This window comes from Neodiprion pinetum, chromosome 4 (assembly GCF_021155775.2).
Source record: "Neodiprion pinetum isolate iyNeoPine1 chromosome 4, iyNeoPine1.2, whole genome shotgun sequence".
Taxonomy (NCBI): Eukaryota; Metazoa; Arthropoda; class Insecta; order Hymenoptera; family Diprionidae; genus Neodiprion; species Neodiprion pinetum.
Genome location: NC_060235.2, coordinates 41366813 through 41382777, shown reverse-complemented (window position 1 = coordinate 41382777; position 15965 = coordinate 41366813). Strand labels below are relative to the sequence as shown.

The 15965-nt window shown below is 45.6% G+C and overlaps 1 protein-coding gene across 1 annotated transcript in view; it reads right to left on the bottom strand.

The window, feature by feature from the left end:
• LOC124216394 (GATA-binding factor C) overlaps nt 1-14023 on the bottom strand; it is a 116358-nt gene extending 102335 nt beyond the window's left edge. Inside the window, exon 1 of the mRNA XM_069135523.1 lies at nt 14005-14023. The gene's annotated coding sequence lies outside the window, so the exon portion shown is untranslated. The remainder of the gene's footprint in view (nt 1-14004) is intronic.
• Between the last annotated feature and the right edge of the window lie 1942 nt (nt 14024-15965).

The window sequence follows — 15965 nt, the reverse complement described above, 5'->3', positions numbered from 1 at the left end:
TGGGGTAGGCGAGTTAGGATAGGTCAGGTCAGGCTGAGCTCAGCTGCGTTTAGTTTGTTTCTTTTAGTCTCGTTTCGTTTGGTCGAGGTCAGGATGAGGTTGGGTTTACTTTAAACATGGGTGTTCCCTGTGGATAACAGGATGTCCTCTGATTGCTCCCTTGTCCCAGAGATTATCTGCATAGAAGGAGACGCGTATTTCGGATTTTCGAATATTTGCATTTTTAATATCACCCCGTCAAGCAGCACCTTCAACTCCTGCTGCTGCACCCGGCGGCTCGTATACGGTAGCCGAAGATTCCACCAGAGATTTAAATCTTGTTACGATTTCAACGAATATAAGAGGATGTCAACATGAATACAAGACTAGGATCAGCGGATTATCATTTTATAATTTCAAATTCCCTCACCAAGACCCCAAGGCCAACTACACCACGCTCACGAACCTTGTTTCGAGTCGGTCTTACAAAACCCGGAATCGTTTCACTTCCACCCGTTTAAAGTAGAACAGTTAGAAATTCGCAAGGAGGTTAAAAACAACCGACGAACGTTTCTCCTCGACAGTTGCTTCCAGTGGTCAAGATCCGTTCTCATGATCACAGATCGATCGCTAGCATGACCAAGAAATGAGACGTGAATCAATCAAAGTGTGAAAAGGAAGTGACTAGCTGGTTGAGAGTCTGACGTGTGAAGAAGATTTCACCTCTCGGTCCATCGCCTTCCGGCCTCGATTTCATTTGGGTAATTGAAGGCTGAGAGTGCGGCACCTCCGGCTGCTCGACCAGAGGAAATGCGACGGAGCGAGTTTCGGCGGCATCAACGACGACGAGGAGACGAGGACGAGGATGAGAGTGGAGAGAGCAATTCGAGCGAGGAACAGCGAGACCTCTTGACCGCGTCAGCGTGCAGACGGACGGACAGGCGGTAGGGACTATGCAGATACGTGCCCGAGATACGCTTCAGAAGCAGTCTTGCCCCCATAGATAGAGCAGATATCATTCAGCTAGCCTCCTCACTAATTCCATTCACTCGGCAAGCCCGGTGGGGCTTACGTTTGCCCCAGGATCCGACGCTGTCACGAACCGGCGGGTCCCTCGCGACCCGGAGAAATAAGATATTGATGCTGTGGCACCAGAAAGGGCGCGGAGATCGTTGACTTTGAACTCATCGTTTCATCTTCCGTCGCTCTTATCCGCTGGCCGTTCGTCTCCGACGCTAAACTTGGCACTACGTGCTGATTAATCTCAGGAATTGAAGAAGACCAGCAAAACGACCCCCCCCCCCCCCCCCTTATTTCACGCATTCCGAAGTGACCTTCGGTTCATCTTCCACAGAGATTTCCCCGAAACTGCCGGCCATACGGGTTGAATCCCTTGAAGCCCTCGCGCGATTATGAACAGCCTCTTATCCTAACGAGTCAATTCCAAGTGAAACGTTCCGTCCCGTAGCGAGAGGCTGGGTGGAAACTGTCTATTACGGCTTAAAATCCGCGTGGCTGATCGTATCTGTCTAACGAACTCTAGGCCAACACCTTCGCCCGAGAGTACGAAGCGAGTGTAAGTCACCTGCCGGGCCAAAATGAGGTCGGGAAAGATCTCCGGGATGTGTAACGGAAGCGGAAACGATGCAACATGGTATTAGGAAATGGCGGGTCTCGCTGGTTGCATGCATAGGGCTATTTCGATGGTACCGCAGATGTCCAAATGGCTTTTAAGACTCCACGGAGAGTTTGGGGACGATAAATACTACCGATGGATGACGGAGCTAGCGCAAAACAAAAGCACACTTGCAACTGTTGACACAGACCTTCAGGACTCGCAGATGTCTCCACGCAATTACGACGCAATTGAGCTGGTGCACGCCGCGGGTGTTCCGGTGTTTATAGCTCGATCCGTTCCTGACGCACTTGTTGACCAGAATAACACCCGTAATGGTTTCCAACCAATGTCACCCCTGAGAAGAATTGACACCATGGACCCCAGCCATCTGCTCGTGAATCGGTGAATCCGATTTGACGGAGAGCAACGAAGAGTTGACAGGAGTTATATGATCAATTAGAGAGTCGATGCTTCTCGGAAATAGTTGCATAGCTTCCCACGGTGTTTTGGAATCACCGCAAATCCGTTCTCGAGAGGAACGAGTGCGTCGAGAACATTTTCAGTATTCATCCTGACTGCTTTGGAAGAAGATTTATACCCAGAAGAGGAGGTAGAATAGACCCGGTGAGGTCAGAACGGTTCGGTGAACTCGTTTAGTAGGCTCATGTCGCGTACGCGGAAGTGGCGGTTTCATTGCGTGCTTTAGACACCGGGACGAGATCGGAGAGGATCCGTAGCTGTAGGTTGGTATGGTACATACAGGCATCTGGTCTGCGGGATGACTATCTGTCTCGGACGGGCTCAAAGGACGAAAGATGTTTCCAGCTACCTCCGTAAAAAACAGTTCAAAAGCGGCCAAAAATGGACAAGTCACCGCCCAGCACTTTGCCCGATAATACGCCCATCAGAAATACATGAATACATTATGAATTCATAACGCCCCAACCCACGCATCAAACGCTCTCTAATTACCGGTTACCTAAAACCGATTGTTTCCGTTCTCAGCGCCGTTGCATTGCGATACAAGTCTATGAGTGCGAGAGCTCGGGAGCAGAGGAAGAGTGGACTTCTTCTTGATTTTTCTTCTATAACTTTCATTTACGGAGAGGTTGAATCGAGGTGGTTCAAACCCTCGCCAAAGAGACCGAAACACTCTAATACCGTGAAATTCAATTGGAGAATGGGAGTTCTGTATCACGGTGAAAGTTTGCAAGCTTCGTTTCTGATCAAGTTCAGGGAAAGCTTTTCGGCGATAAGCCGTGGAACGTGTTGCTGGAGAGGTCTGGCCTGATTTCAACACACGCGGTTTAATTCGGCGTTACATATTTCAGGATGCATAGATCGCGCGGCGTAGTCTCAAGTATATCGAAAACATATTCGAAAGTTAAACGAACCGTAAAGTATGCTCGATTTAGCTCCCCTCATAGACGTGCATGGGGGATGAATGGGTGCCTCGTTCCTCCCTCCTTTGGTCCACTGGCCACACTTTCCGACCACCCACCCCTCTTTGCGAAGCCAGTTTAGTCACACTGGATGCTAACAGTTATTTATACCAGTCACCCCCCGAATTTCGTTATACGCAGTTATAGGTGCAGTGTCTGCGCGTTTCTAGCACCTCCATTCGCCAGTGGCGTATTCGATCCCTCGGCACCCCGAACTTTTGGGCAGAAATGTCACATTTTTAATTGTTCAAGCGGTATCTTTATCTCCCATCTTTCGCTCCAAATGCCTTGTCCTAACGTCACCGTAGAAAGATTCGCTGGGTCAAGCTGGTGGGGTTTCTTTTCCCAGAAAGAAAACTGGTCCACCAGTGCCTGAACGAGGCGTTTCGGGGTACATAATCGTTAGGGGCGAGGACGGCCCTGTCAACTGTATACATCCCCGTCCCCGCCCGTAAAGTAAGAATGCTGTTTTGAGGAGATAAGAGTTATCTGGCGAGTTCTGATACGATAGAGCCTGCGGCGTCACGGCGGAGGGTTCGATATAGTCGGAGGGGGATGGGAAAGCAGTACTTTGACTCAGCTTTTGGGGTTCTCGATGTGTGAGACCGTGTGAGATGATCGTCGCGTAACGCGGCCCGAGCCGTGGGGGTAGTTTTTCTTCCATGGTAGGTATTACGGGGCCATTGTTGCCGGTGATGCATCGTCTCGTAAATATTATATCGGGTCTGAAAACCGCCGGCGTACCTATATAAGCGTCTGCAGACGCCCGCACGAGGTTACGAAGGTACCTGAAACCGCCGTAAAGACGGCGCCGATCCCGAGGGCGGTTTTTTTATTTATGTTTCACCATTGGATTCTTCCGACATTTTTCTTCGTTCCTCGAAAAGTAAAAACATGTCTGCAACCCTCCTGGTTTTATTGCGATCAAGGGAAAATTCTCAGCCGTATGCAAATTTTGAGATTACAGCTGTACCCACAGACTATTTTGGTGCGATATTTGCTTCTATGAAGCTCCATTTGTCGATAAGCTTGCTGCTGGGTTGGACAGGAATTTTCGCCATGGATTTCAAGCTTCGCATGGAGACTATAAACAGAAACGAGATACGGAAATCCATGTCGTTGCGGGTTTGATTGGCGAATTTAAAATACCATCGACTGGGCTACTTTATCTCATGAACCCGTTGTGAAGACTTCGGTTTCCAAAAGTTTAATGGCACCGCGTGGTTCGAAGATCGCGGAAGAAGTAGCCTGCAGACCCAGACCAGCCTCCATAGATCTTATCTGTTCGGCTTAGACTGTAATTATACAAGATCTCCGAGCCACCGCGTTATTATTATTAATATATTTATATACCTTCAACGTGTATTTATATATAACGTAAAGAGTGCTGTGTGTGTCGAGCACAATGGCTGCCGCGAGCGAAGGCAGGACGACGGAGAAATCCTATTTGCATACCGAATCAGACTGACTGTACACAACTTCGAACGAGCGAGTCTTCTTCGTCCAGCTCCACTGAACCTCATAAAAATTTCGACGTACTTACGGTTTTCACGTCATGCACGAGTCGGGAGAAAATCTTTCCGATCGTAATTCATTCCACGAGTCTGAAACACTTCGAGTATTTTCTGAACGTGTAAAGTAACAGCGACGACAATAATAACCTAAGGAAAGTTTGAATGACTTGGTGATCTCCCCGTGTACGATGGGGGTTAGCGCGTCTATTCCTCAGCTCAGTGACCGCAGTTGAAGACCGAGATTTTGTACCAATAATAAAAGATATGCTGGCGGAGTGACAGATTCATTTTCAAACTCTCATCCTTCACTCAGGCGGGGTCGCGAAGGAGGATAAAAAACAGTTGAATGGAAGATATCAGACGAATAAATACCTCCACTGACTGCTCCTACCGTCTTCCGATTCAACCTAATCCTTCTCGAAGTTTCCAACCACTCAACCTTTTGCTTCTTCTTGCCGTACGCTAATTGCGTCGAGTGTTTCAATGATGGACGAAAGAGTCGGAGAACGAGTCTTCGATGTCGATAGGTTTTCACATCCGAGAAAAGTCGTGCTTATGGGAATCGGTGAAACCCAATCCGGAGGAAACCTAGCTTCGCTCCATTATGGATCAGAAGTCCGAAGGCGTTAAAGAGGAGGACGTTCGGTCTTTTGTGAATTAAGCGACGCGTCGCTACGGATCGTTACCCAGGAACGAGCCCATATTCGGTTACGTCTGAATGCGAGGTGGACGAGGGATGCTTTGATTGGGAGTCTTTGTCAAGGCATCGCAGCAGACCATTTTCTTTTTCAAGTTTACATAAAATTTCGTCACTCGTTTTGACGTTTCGCCTGCATTCCGTCTTCCCCGTCGAATTGCGTTAAAAAGCTCTCTTTATCCGTAACGACCAAGCTCGCTAAACAAAACGCCCATGTTTCAGCATCACGAACTGACATCGCGATGATGCTTCCAGGATCGGATAGAAGCGGATCGAGAGAATATCTTGACCGACAGCCCGCGCCTTATAGTGTCAGAAATCACTTAGGCGATCAGGTAGCCGCACAATGACACACGCCCGAAAGACTGAGGACTCCATATACATCGAATACGTGTACATTGTGCGGGGCACCATGGGCTGCAGAATGGGGGCTGGTCGCCGAGACGAGCTCTCGATCTATTCAGGCTGTTGGTCCCCGGAGCAGACATTGACGGGAACAACAATGCGAAGACTAATCGAGCTGCGATATATATCGATTAGTATCGATACAGTCGGGACCGCCGGCCAGCGGAGGGACAGGATCCATTGTCCAGTGACGGACATTGTGCCGTTGCACAGCTCTCCGCTCTCCCTCTCTCTCTCTCTCTCTATCTATCTATCTCTCTCTCTCTCTCTCTCTCTCTCTGCTTCGTGAGTATTATCGTCTGCTCACGGACCAGCCTACACGATTACATAAGATACCAGGCGTTAAGAATTCCACGACGAGGTTTCCCGCCAAATGGATCATGCGGACATCCAGCCGCTTCTCCACTGTGCATTGGGCACGAAGCTTTATTAATTCTTCGTTAACGCTCGTCCACCGCGCAGACGTCTGCCGGATCACAATAAGCCAATGACCCTCGAAACACGGCATGACTCACATTGAAGCCGTTTCGAAACGGCTCCGAATCGGTTGAAAGCAATTCACTATAGTACCGGCAGTAGTAACTGGTGGCCATTGTGTTCAGGAATCGATTGCACAAACTTTGACACACTCTGCAGGTACTTTCACACAAAAGTAAATCCGCTCAATCGGCGGATTTGGTCCAAAGAAGAACGTCGATCACTCAACAGTTCGTGGTGAAAAGTCACTCAAGTTCAATTTTCAGCTACGTTGGAAGTGCGGCTCGGTAATCAACTGCAAACACATTGACTGGGCTAGAATGACCATAATTATGGCAGTTAATTTCACGGCTCATCCATCTGAGCCTATTGTACCCTATGAGAGAAATTCCTCTTATGATCGATAATTTTTGAAAATAGGTGGCCAAAATATTTCTTTCCAAACAAACGCGCTGAATGACCCCCGTTAAGGAAATAGTCAAAACAGGCCCGCTCCGCCCCCGACATAAGTTGACCAGCCGAACAGGCGTATCCCCCAAAGACCCCTGGCGATCGAGTCCCGTAACGCGTGTCTCTTGGGAAAAGAGGCTTCCCCCCATCAGATCTCGAGGATGCCGAGGGGACAGGGATACCCGGGAACGGCCCACCGTGACACCATCGAGTTATCCTGTTTTGTACACAGATTCGGCATGGCCAATATAATGCTATTTGCTGGGCAGGGCAATGCGAGAGGTGCCTTTGGTCTGTTGGCAATAAAATTATTCAAGGTACAACGTTATGATACACTTGGAATCGCGAATCTCCGGTAGCTTGGAGTCTAAAGGTCGCGGCGAGGGGATGAAACCCGGTTAGAGTTACGCCCTTACGAATCGTTCAGGGTCTGTCTGAGGCGGCCGCAGTTTCAATTACCTTTGCTCGTTATATTGGTAGATTGTTGCATGCCCGCTATTTCGTCTATAAATATGAGTTATATATTGGTGCAGCGGGACGCGAGAGATCAGGAGGCGTGTGAACATCTCGTTCGGGGAGATTATCTCTCACCCGTAAAACTAGTTTATGGTGATATGCTTTTAATTACTTTTCTCTTCCCGTGGTGCAGCCCGCGCAGAGTCTGTAGGCATACGTACCATAAGAGGAGAAAAAAGATCTCACTCGTAAATCGTCGGGAAACAATTACTTCGTACCTTGGCACAGATCATGAGGCACACGATGGTGAGGCTACTTGCACCTGTTATAATGAATTTTGGCGAGGGTCTGCGTGAACAAGAAGAAGAGAACCTGAAGGATAAATTTCTGATCGTGTATATTACGTACAATACGCGGCATTCCAAGAGTATAGGACCGTGAGACGTCAGGAAAAAATCATAAGAATTGACGAGTGAGGAAATAATGGATCCTTGGAAGTTGGGACCGGGTTGACACAACAACAGTCTCCGAGTTTCGAGAGGTTTGTCGATTCTGGGAAATAGTAAAATCAATCAAAACTCCCGGCCGAGGGCTTCGCTGCGACGTCGCGAAGTGAAGAAAAAAAATGAAAATGGAAAAGGAAGAAAGAATGAAAATGGGGAAAACGAAACACGTGGGGCAGAGTCTTCGATGGGCTTCGAGCTGGTCTTCGGTCCGCCGTCCTCGCCGCGGGTTCCCATGGACGAAAACCATCGAAGAATCCACGAGGCACGGAGCAGGGCATGAAAAAGCTACGGTGGCAGGTTGGCCCACCCATGGCCATCTTGTCTCGACTCGACCTAGCCCAGACCATTCAACAGACTGGCGAAGGAGGCGAGAGCACCTTATCCTCCGGCGCGGATAGAGTTCTTGGAGTTCTTGACAGCGGGGGCTTGACCCCCAACAACCGGAGGATATAATTCTTAACGTTTCTCGTTCATTGTTGGTTAAACTATAGATTATGCCATTGTTGCATTGTAACCGATCCTCTGGCACCTCGGCTCTTGTCTGGGTCAGCAAGAATCGCATTATGGGTCAGTGTGAACGTGCTGAAAACACTGTCGTTGTCGATGCACTTGACTTCTTCTCTCATCCGTTGTACAGTAGTGCACAAAATCCATCCCTTATTGTACGTATACACTTGTACCCATTGTAATGTATCGCAGACACAATACAGATATCCCGCCGACGCACAAAATACGCACTATTTACTGTAAGTGTCTACACTATCGTTCGAACTTTACCTTCAATGAGAGCCGACGAATAGTCGACGAAAAACCCGGCGTCAATTTGCAGTACATCAGTAGTTTTTTGAGTGCTTCAGCTACGAGTGTATAAGTTTTGGCAAACTATGGTATGCTTACTTTCGAAATGCACTCTAAGCTTCAACCGTCTGGAGGTAATTATTAGTTTCTTCGAAGGGTCAGTTGCTACTCAAAGTGTCTAGAGTCGAAAGACGGTATAACCTTCTTTATCTTCAATCAACTCATCGGAAGCGACAGAGACACAAAATTCTTTAAACTCTCCATCATTGTCATCACTTATCAGCTACAAAACCATAAAACAGGTCAACAAACGGATAACAGGATACTGTGGTAAAAAATTTTCTACAAATTCGCAGATTTTTTTAAAAACTGAGGTTCCACCGAATCGGACGCCGTTTAGCAAACTTGTTCAATTACACGTATGTCCAACAAAAAACACAATGGCATAAGTTGTGCTATTGACAGTGAGTTTGACGTCTCGGCGGGTAGTTTTAATCCGTCTATTTACTCGCGAATGACTTTTCATCATCCCCCAGTGTAATTTGGAGGGGGTTACCCGCTAAGCTGAGCTCAGGGTGTTTCGTCCCCCGAGGTTGAGTTCCAACGTAGCGCGAATCTGGCCTCGGTAAAATCCTCAGAACCCTCGGTCCAAACGCCTGCTGCACCCCAAAAAGTCATCGGAACCCGCGTCTGTTATCTGGCACGCGCATCGGATTGCGTATAACCTTATCGCAAAACTGCACTACTTTTACTCTTGCTGCGGCCGGGTCGCTTTCACGGGCCGAAGACCCTTCGTCGATTCCCTGCCTCGCCCCCTCGACGCTTTACACCGAACTCGTAAACCATTGTCATTCGCGGATTTTAGCGCTTGGGAGGACAAACGATTCATTAAGCGTCGCCACGTACCACGCGAAATAAATGCGTGCAGGGGAGATGAAGAGAAAATAAAGGCGTTTCTGCATATTCCACAATAACGGGGGGGGGGGGGGGGGGGGGGAAGCTTGTATGGTCTTAAATCATAACTATTTTTAGGAGTTTCGAAAAAAAAAGAAATGAAAACACTTGGAGCTTGTCATTTTAGACCGTCCAAGCTCAATTGCAACCCCCCCACCCTAAGGTCTCTACAAATCTGTGAGCATCAAGTTTTTCGTTCAGCTGTTAAAAAATCATAAACCCGCGAAGGAAAGGTGCAGGTTCTAAATGCAGAGAGGATTCCAGTCAATTCACGCGTATTACAAAGGTATGCAGTATGATATTTACCTTGGCAAGTCACAGTATATTAGTAGGAATAAAGCGATCGTTGTTGCACGGAGGGCCATAAGCTAGTGGAAATATTACATAAGTATAAACAGGCCCAAATGAACTTGAGTTTAAAGACGATAATCCAGACAAATCCTTTCTAAAGCAGTAGTTATACTGTCATATATTATACGCCGGGGAGTTTTTATGGCGCCCCTCTATGTGTTAACGTCTTACTTTTATTCTTCGAGGTCCATTCACTGCAGCAGTCGATGGGGTACGGGGCATGGGAAAAGAGGCAAAATAAGAGTAAAGGTAGAAAAGGTGACGTGCTGCCCGGTGCTACGCTATTATACTTTCCAGTCCATTATGTTGCAGCCCGGAGTGTATTAAACTGTTGATAAATAGTTTATAGGTGTGCCCTAGTGGCGAGCATGGTGTCCACAAAGAATAGACACGGATCAAATGTGACGCAGGTGACGAAAGAAGAAGTTGCAGAATTTTCCGCCAATCGGGAAACTTCACAATAAACAGACAAAACGCAAATCACCGAAGAATTGGAAGCCAAAATCAACTTGTCATTAGCGTCGACTCCTCTTCAACGATGAAATTCGGTAAGAAAAATTCTTACTACCGTTGGTGTTTCGAAACGGCGATGGCGAGGGTGAAACAACGTGTTTTTTTATGGCCTCATTTATCACCGGATCAAAATCTGCAGTCACGATACCACGAGGGAGTCAATTTTGAACCGTATTATGTACATAGTTACCAGTGAATATTCTCCAACAAGTAGAAGTGCAGTCGGTATAAGTTAAGGCGCAGGTAACTCTGTCTCGTTTTTCCTTTTATCCAGACTCGCGGTTCTTTTTTCTCCCCCTCTCTTTCTCTCTCTATCCTCTCGACGGTTTGACTGTTCTCGTTCTTTCCTATTGTGTGCATGTGTGTACGAAAAACGTATAAAAAAAAAATAACCGAAACGAAAAAGAAAATGTCACCAGCCCTCCTGGAGTGATCTACAGGTTAACGGGGACGCGGGATGGCTCGTGACGTTTTTCATCTTTCCTCAGGGGCAGCGAAAAGTACGAGTCCAATCCAAACGTTTCTGCGATCAAATTTCGTGCGATCGATGTTCTGAGATCTTTCCGATCTCTGAGTAGCGATATACGATCCGAATAAAATTATCAGGATTAAATAAAGTGCGCGTTTTATATTTTTTTATAAGTGGGAAAACGAATGGGTCGAATGTAAATTTTGTGTTTTAGGTGCGCCCGGAACGGGACCATAGGTAAGAATGCGAGAAAAAAGCAGGTATACACGGAGAGGAAGAATAAGGTTGGTTATACCTGTCGCTAGACGGGGGAGGTAATGTATGGGGTAGCTAACTGCTTCGGACAGTGAAATCCCTCGATCCTAGCTGAGACTAGCACATCAGGTGCTCGGTGCCAGAGAAAGTTAATAAGTTACCCTCGCCACACAGCAGCAGCAGCGCCGGCAGCAGCCCGGGGTCATAAGTCACGGATTTTACGGTGGGTTTGTTTGGAAATCGGTGGAAAATTATGCAGAATTGTTATGGAAAACCCGTGCCGTAAATGTCATAGATATACTACACACGGTTGATGGATACCTCTCCGTTCTTGACCTGCGTTCGGCAAACTCCACGCACCGCGAAAGAAAAGTTAGTTCCTATCTCTCTTAATGTCTTTGCATGAGAATTCACTCCAATGAAGTGAAAAATCACTAAGCGAGAGTGAAAACAACGCAAATCCAAATATAGTGAATAATTCCACTTCAACCGAGTGAAATATACTGTGAAATTATTCACTCCAAGGAGATTTAGTCAGTACTTGCTTCATCCACCTTAGACATCAAAGTTTGATACTCATTCACAGCCGTTGGAATAGGTTGACTGAAACGAGTCAAGCCTTCGCGATTTTCGAGATGCTGACCCGACGATGATTCCAACAATTAGTAATCACTCGATGAAACTTTACCTGTAAAATTGAACGAAATAGTATCCAAACTTCTGGTTACCGAGGACTACTCGAATGATCTTACGAATCATGTCTCAAAAAGAATAATTTCTAAGCAATGTTTACAATAAAACGGAAGCGATTTACTCACAGAATATAAACGAACCGGGATGATGATCTAAACTTTCTCAGAATCAAGTTATAACAGCATTCGATGAGGAATGATTTTCTGTCGGTCGTGAAACTTAGGCATGTACCTAGCCGAGGTAATTTATCCGTACCTATACGCCGCCTATGTACCTTGTACCTGTAATAAATACAAGGGTGTATATATGCATATATGTATCTGTATGCACATACGCGGCTATACGGGGTTACGAGTTACGGGGCAGAACGTGATTGATAGACTGAGGCAGCGGGTATAATGCGAGATAATTTGTCCGCCTCTCCAAACACAATCAGACTTATTGCTGCGAACGGATGCACCACATTTGTAATCTTTTATGTCCCAGCGACTGCTCTCCCGGTTGCAGTAAACTCATGATATCCACACGTAAACGAAAGCGAGCCTCACACACGCCAAGGTAAAGGCTAACTAAGCACAAGCTGCATTCACGCACGGGCGCCTCCACATGCCCAATGAAAGTGTCTTGTTACCGGGAGATATTAATCCCGCCCATTAAAAACTGGACGAGTGAAAAATAGTGGAATAAAAAGGCCAAAACGACACTGCTACCTGTCTTGCTTCTCAGGCCTCCGGACCCGATGCGATGCAGCTAGAAACTTCACCTCCTGCAACTCTCTGGCTTCTAAGGTTTCGATGAAATAGTGCACAAGCAGGGATCCAGCTTCTTCGTTGTGGATTTCGCGTGGATTCATCGGCTCACAACAGTTCAGCGATTTTTGAAAACTCACGTGTCTTCATACCCGATGAGTCAACTAGCATTGGAATACCTTCTTCCTAGAATTGTTCCTTATTTTTGGCTCTCTTTCCTCAAACTTTATCCCCTCATGCGACTGTTCAGAATCGTTCTCAAGGAGCACGTTCAGGTGATCAACGATTTCCTTCGATTTGATATACTTTGGTTGTACCACGACCAGTCACGAGCCAGCGCAATTGAAAAATTATACGTAAGTAATATTCGGAAGCATCTACCAACTGCAAAATGTCTTTTTCATAAGTTACTGGAACCATATCTGAAGCTGCCCTGGTCACAATGAAACTTCAGTAGTTACAGCTAATTCATTAACACGTTTGAACATTATACTAATAACCTTATTCAAGCATCGAAGACAGTAGAATCGAATGGAAACATGTTTAAAATAGTAATTCCAAAGTTACTTGGTACATTCTTCAAGAGTTTCTTTTAAGAATATTCATTTTTCTGTTACAAGAAGTACGGTAGTGACTTGAATTGATTTAAACATTACGGAACCCCGAAGCGGGACAGATGATGGATTCTGAACTTCAAGCCTGGGGAGTCGGTTGATCACAACGATGGCGACTTATCGTTGTACGAATTGTCGCGTTGTGACGTTGTTAACCGGGCTGCTGTTCAGTTCTACCACGAGAGGTGTTCACGAGGACACAATGAAAGATCCACCTGACGTAATTGCGGCCAAAGTTGAACGTCACGAGGTATTTTCTGTGAGTGGAAGCTAACGCGGGAATAAAAGGCAGGCCACACTCTGGATTCCCGAGTCTATACGAAGCTGGCAGTAGACACCTAACACAGCGAGCGCATAATGTCCTCATCAGTCACAAGCTCGCCTTCCCTCGAGTCGGGCCCCGGGTCCGTTGCAGGTCTGGGGATCCGGGGCCCGGTGTACCAAGTTGGCTCCACGTGTAGGTACCATAGAGCATATTGGGGTGGTCCGAGCCACCGTAGCGAGTGACGCAGAGGAGCAGCAGCATCGGCCAGCAAGCCAGAGACGACGCCACGCTGGGAGACGACGAGAACTCCTAATTGAAACGTTCTTTTTCATTTGTTATTGAGAATTCAACCAGAGATTTCATCTCACCCCCGGAGAGAGTCGAGCGAACCCCCGTAACCCGTGTCGCGGGAACTCGAGGACTGTTTTGCCGCCTCTCGTTCGTCGTCGTACTCTCGCGGTCTTTCCTGCCAAATCGTTATTTTAGCCTTCGTTCTACTCGATACTTACCGTTCAGTCAGTTACCAGCACCGAGTGCAGGGTGAATGATTGATCAAGCAAAGTGTATCGAGGGTGGAATGAAATCATATTGCTTGCATTTATTCGATGCAATGAACATTTTTTTCTCTCTTCTCAGCGGAATAAATCTTTACTCAAAACTATGAAACAAAGAATTATTTAGTTGGAATGAAAAAGTTTTATTCCATCCAAGGAAATGAATTCACAATGGGCTGTCAATTAAATATTTAGTCCATTTTACTTGGTGATGTAAAAGTGGAAATCGCAGAGTATTCACTTACCTCGGATAAATGCTGATCGCTTCAAATAAATTTTCGTTCTACATGTATGAATTTTCGTCTCGTATAGTATGTTCCGTTGGTAATCTGCAGATAATTCATAACTGTAGACGAAAGATCCTGATCCTGATGATCCAACGACATGATAATTCATGACTTCGTAGCTGAAAAAAAATATTTCATTATAAGGTGAAACGCGGTTCAGTAATAGAACGAATTGATAGTGTGAAGTATCAGGCGACGAATCGAAATCAAATTACTTGTCACTTCTATAAATCGGATAAAGTTTTTTCCTAATATGGTCAACACCGTTTCACCAGTTTTCGAGCAATCTTTAAAATAATAAAATATCCACATATAATGGTAAAAAGAAGAACCGCCTGCGGATGGCGGAGATTTTATAGTTTTGAAAAAGGGGGAGGAAGAGAAGGAGGTAGGGAACCAGGGAGGATTCTGACGAAAAGAATATCGTATCGCGGATATAACTCTCGGAGTATTGTGGCAGTAAAAGCAAACAGGGCGACATAAAAGCTGAGCGAGGGTGTGTCCGGTCGGTAGCAAGGGATGCTGGGAGTGACGTTAAAACCGCTCTGCCGTAGGGGATGAACAGATCTTATCTTGTAACCACCATCATGCTACCTTCCATTCTTTATTTGTATTAACCCGATACAACGATGTGGTGTAGGTATACCTCGTATAGGTATATGGATATAAAATACCTAGTATGAACTCGACGGCTGGAAGGATTTTCAATTTCTTACTTCCGTTCGAGGATCCATGAAATATACGTCCAGAATTCTTGACATATGTATGAATAAGCATACAACACTTTTGCCCGTATAATAACCCAGGTCTGCTGGAAAATATTTTATTTAGCTCCATAGGATGTTTTTGGTAAATATTATGTTTTCGAGTGTCCTGAATCCAAGAATGACTTCCATTTCCCTCCATCGCATACGGTATTCTTGCAAAATACGAGGTGTTGGCATGAAAAGCATACCGCCTTATCACAACGAACTAAACATTGTTTTTCATAAAATTAAACAAATAATTACTTTATGATATTTATTTAACATTCCGTGTTCATTGTTTTCGCCTATGAAACCTTTTCTTCTTCTCTTCGATACACCTCCGAACACGCTTCCGCTTTCCATTTTCTGTTTCCCTGTTCGTATTTATTCTTGAGTCTCGCTCTACTACATATTAAATGGAAGTAAGAAATCACTTTTGCATAGGATTTTTAGAATCAAGTATAGGATACCAGACTTCGAATTAAACGTGAATTTAAATCTAAATGAAACTACAAACACGAGTTGAAGAAAAAACCTGACGTAATGGAAGTTACTGATTGTGAGTAATTTTCTCTGTTTCAGTGAGTGAAAGTCTATAAGAAACAGTGTGAAAAAAGAAAACCTGTGCAGTTTTTTCGTTGCAGACCTGTGTAAGCCGCAGAATATTGCTCTCGGCGTAGAACGAAGTATATAAAAAAAAAAAAAAAAAACCATAAGAAAACACGAATATTACCGTTTATAAAAAAATATAAAAATTTTTACCCGATATCATGCTATCTGCAACTATACTCGCGGTCATGTAATAGTTGCAATATATGCTGCGGTTATCCAACGCGAACCTGTAATTACAGCATAGGTACACACATAATCTCATTCCCTGCGATACCGGCATAGCTTATTATACGTATACATATACAAGACGTGAGGGAAAAGCGAGTGTGTTCAACGTGCCGGGTTAATTTTTCTTTAACAGATGATAATAATTTAGCGAGGTTCAACATCGCGTACAAGCGCGTGTGCGCCGCGGGTAAAACTTTATCGTATTATACGTGGGTACCCTGCGTCATGTTGGTCGCTTTTGTACATGTATATGTATGTATACATACACACCTCGTACACCACGTGAAAAATTATAAATTTTTTTATTACCATTATTCCCCTCCCTCTCTCTCA